Source organism: Condylura cristata, unplaced genomic scaffold (assembly GCF_000260355.1).
Source record: "Condylura cristata isolate star-nosed mole 26May11 unplaced genomic scaffold, ConCri1.0 scaffold00001, whole genome shotgun sequence".
In the NCBI taxonomy this organism is placed as follows: Eukaryota; Metazoa; Chordata; class Mammalia; order Eulipotyphla; family Talpidae; genus Condylura; species Condylura cristata.
Window position 1 is genome coordinate 30,228,234 of NW_004567102.1, and position 4,468 is coordinate 30,232,701.

Here is a 4,468-nt window from a genome sequence, read left to right on the forward strand (position 1 = left end):
CAAAAGCATATATTGCTGACTGAAGGTTTTTCCAGCAGTTGTCATTTCTCAGTTTAAAGATTTTTCCATTTAGTTCTTTTTCAAGGAGTGTTTTGTCAACAGATTGGGCCAGCACCAACGAGTGCAAGCAAATGCTTGCAAGATCAAGCTGTAATCAGCAGGATTTCTTATATTTGCTAAACTGATCTTCTGGTGTTATTTAAGATCTTGATTATCAATCCTCCATCAAATATCTTTTGTTACAAGCTGAGGGATGGGCACTGCAATGCATCAGCCCCAGCCTTTGACACTAGAAAAGACCATGCCAGCGATGGAGTCAGACTTGCGTAAATTGGAATTCATAGCCTTGTTCTCCAGGAACCTGAAGTAATTTTCTTCATTCGGGGTCTAGGGACCGGAGAGACAGCATGATCAGTTGGTTGTACTGGTTGGTTTTACTAGGAGGACATTTTAATCAGCTCTCCTGTCAATCACCATGACAGCTCACATTCAACTACACCAAAAGGAGAAACCTGGATCATTCAGTCACACTGAAAAACTAGGAGCAAAATAGCTGTCATATTGCTAGATTTAAAAGGAGTAAAGAAAAATTTTGACATATTTTCCCTTATTTTGCTTTAAAACATAGATGCCCATTTCTTCTACAATCAACATATTAATTTTGTGACTATTTCCCACACTACAATTGTGCTTGAGAATTGATGTTACTGACATCTTTCTGCAGGTATTTTTTTTTTTTTTTTAAGAACAGCATTTAACGTTTGAGATTCAACAAGTTTTATAAAGCATGGCTGTGAATGTTTTAGGTTTGGGGCTGTTGCCTTCTGGATTTCAAGAAGCTGTGAACTAAGAGGAGGCATGTGAATGAAGGTTTGTGAGTCTCTGTCTGAGGGGACCCCTGTCCACTACTTGGTGCTCTGAGGTGGTCACCTGCCTCCTCTTTGCGGTCTCCACTCTCCAGCGCTGGCACCAGTACCTACATGGTGTCCACATTTTTCAGTTCTGGTGCGGACAAAGAGTTAGTTGTTCCTTAAACCAAACTCTACCCAGGCTCCTGTGACCTTTACAACTTGACCTCAACTTTTGTCTCCTCTTTGTGCAGTTGTGCAGGAATTCTGCTAGGAATCCTCCTCCCTGCTGTCTGGAAGAAACACTTTGTGGGCAGGTTGGCACAGTGAAGTCTTACTATAAATAAAAATCCTTTCGGATATTGAATTTATGCATTTTGATTTATATAAAGGAATTCATAGAGTTCATTGTCGTTTATTTTTAACTTTTATAAAACCCATATTAAACTATCTAATTCTGCTGTCCTCAAGCCCTTGAATGCACACATTACTCAGACAGCCGTTTCTTGGACGACCTCTCTCATTCATTCATTCTGTCAGTTTTCAGTGTATAAAAATTCGGATTTTTCTCACCCTTTAAATATCTTATAAGAAGTAAGGTAATTTACCAGGTTGTCTGGTGCACTCTGTCCTTCTCTTTTTGTTCTACCATTAGAGGTATAAATTGGGCACGCTGCTTCATAGAGCGCTAAGCAACCTGGAGGCATTTCTTGGATAGCTCAGCATAGATTTGGCTCCTGCGAGTTCTGAAACGAATGTTAACACGAGCTCATTGTTACTGCTGTTGGCTTAGAGGGAGAGCTAAATAACAGAACTGTTCACAGGAATCCAGCGAAAATCACTCAGTTCCAACCTCCACACCAAGACATTGTCATGCACATTTTATTGTCCTCAGCAGCACCCTAGGCAGCTCACATATCAGTCATGTTACTAGAGATGACATTATAACAGTAACTACTAACATGTATTCGGAAACTCTAATATGTCAAATGTTATACTAAGTGCTGTAAATGTACCTAAACTTAGAAAAAAACTTAGCATGCTCTTTATTTTGACACTCACTGGACATGTGTAAGGCCTGTTCCCAAACACTTGTTTGAAGTCGTTTACAAAATCTGTTCTCATTTTGCAGCTGCTTCTTTTCCTTTGTACTGGCTGTTAAGAACTGGTTCCTCTATGTTAACGTCCAAAGTTCTTTTTTTTAAAGATTTATTTATTTATTCAGAGGTACAGGCCAGAGGTGTAGGGGTGGTGAGAGGCTTCACCAGGGACAGAGTGGGGAGCAGAACAGGCAGATCGACGAAGTACACTGCTGAGGGGAGCAGCGGGCGGGTCAGGAGAGGGCTGCTGCGCCATATGGGTCACCTCTGGGGCCGGGGATCCAACTAGCACTGAAGGCTGTGGCTCGCTTGCAGTGCTGTGTCCTAACCCGTTGCGCCACCAGGAAAGGCCCAACATCCACAATTCTTAGTTTTAGAAACCTGTATGGAGAATCTATATTCTTCACACCATCAAATTGTGGTGTTGATGTAGTGACAGATGGACAGGTCTCTCTTCTTGCATGTCACGAGCTTCCAGATGGCACTGAGGTGGTGTTGATTCCCAGATAGTGTTTATTATTCTGAACACAAACTCTGGGGAAGGCCAACATGAAGTCCCCCAATATACCACAGCCAATGTGGCAATGCTCTTAGCCACAGAGACCCCCCCAGGGCCTACGGGAGATGGGCTAACAAGCAGGAGGCTTTCGCTCTCGACTGCAAGCGGCTCTCCACCAGGAGCAGCGCCAAACCAAGCAGGGTGCCCTGGTGCAGGGGGTCCTCCAAGCCCATCTGCAAGCAGGTCTTCGGTGACCCAGAAGTCCAGCAGTCGGGGCAGGCCCTCTGCCAGGAGAGGGCGGGAACTGGTTGGAGAGCAGCGGGTCCAAAGCAGACTCACGTGGTGACCGCCACTCTGAAGGGCTCTGATCTCTGTTCTGAAGCCTGGCTTCAAAGCCCTTTTGGTGGTCCTTTGGGGGTTTCTGGCCTTCATTGATAAGCTACAGGTTGGCTGAGGACTTATCAGTCCTTGCAGCTGTGTGTCCCACAGCTGCTACTTTTTCTTTTCTTTTCTTTTCTTTTTTTTTTACAAGTTCCAAGTTCTTTATATTATGTGCTCCAATTAAACAACAAAACAAATTTACAACCTATGTTCTTAACTGATGCCCCACCAGATACACATTCTTATATCTTAAGATTTATTTATTTATGTATACAGAACTGGGGTACAGGCCAGAGGTACAGGGGTGGTGAGAGGCTTCACAAGAGACAGAGTGGGGAGCAGAACAGGTAGATCGACAAAGTACACTGTTGAGAAGAACAGTGGGTGGGTCAGGAGAGGTCTGCTGGGCCATGTGGTCACCTCCTGGGCGGGGATCTAACTCATGCTAAGGTAGCTTTAGCTTCTTAGTGCTGTGCCACCAAGGAGGGCCCTGTCTTCTTATTTTCTAAGAGGGAAAAAAGAATGTTTCTTAGAAGATATGAAAATTAAACACTAGGGAGTTAACAATCAGAGCTGGTGCTGATCCTTGCCAATCTCCATATGCCTGCACAAAAAGGCCAGGCCCCTGGACCCTTGTCCATTTCCACCCCCCCACTTTTTTTTTTAACACAATTTCCACCCCCCCCTTTTAACACCTTTGTGTAAATACCCCTACACTCTGCCAAAGAGTAGGACGTAGAGAAGGATGTGGTCTTTCAGACACAAGTCTGCTGCCCTCCTCAGTTTGTCCACAAATTAAGCTACTTTCCTTCTCTTGTAACTGTTTTTTTTTTTTTTTAATTGGTTGGGAGAAACAGAGGCCAACCTTCAGTATCACATTGAGCTTCTGCTGAGTAAGTCACAGAGACATGAAAACGGGGTAAACTGAGACAGAGGAAAGGACCAAATCAGCTCACGATTGGGACACTGAGTTATAGAGAAGCAACATACCGAAAAACACCTGATTTTTTTTTCTTTGAGAAAAATGTGTTCAGAATTCATCTTTCTACATTGACTATTGACTATAAAGCCGCTAATGATACCTAATTTTGAAAGTCTTTTAGTCAATATACTGTTCTTATTTCTATTTTACAGTTGCAGAAATTGAATGTTTCTGTCAGCACACAGGGTCTGTAGGGGGAAAAGATGTCCTAAAGGAATTCTGCAGAGTTTTGTGGACTCCACCACCTACTCCAGTGTTTGGAAACTACAACTCCCAGCAACACCAAGGAGAGAACTGGGAGGAACAAAAGCTAAGCAGTCATTCTGGGACGTTTGGGGAAATATAAGGGAGTGATGTGAAACTTGCTCTCTCTTTCTGAACAGCGTGGCTTTCTCTGGACCACATGGCTTTCTGGACCACGTGGCTCTCTGGACGGAGGGGCACTCTCTGGAAAGCTTGGCTCTTGATGAGCTATCAGTGTATTGGAGTTCCAAGTCAGCAAAGGCGGTGAGATGTTCTAGTTAACTCTTTCTCTGAGGTGTTCCTTTTTTTCCCTCTTTTGCAAAAAAAAAAAAAAAAAAAAAATTATTGACGCTTTTGTGTGTGCCTGCAGTACAACTGAATTTTAAGTGCATGGGTGAGGAGACAAGCAACCCAG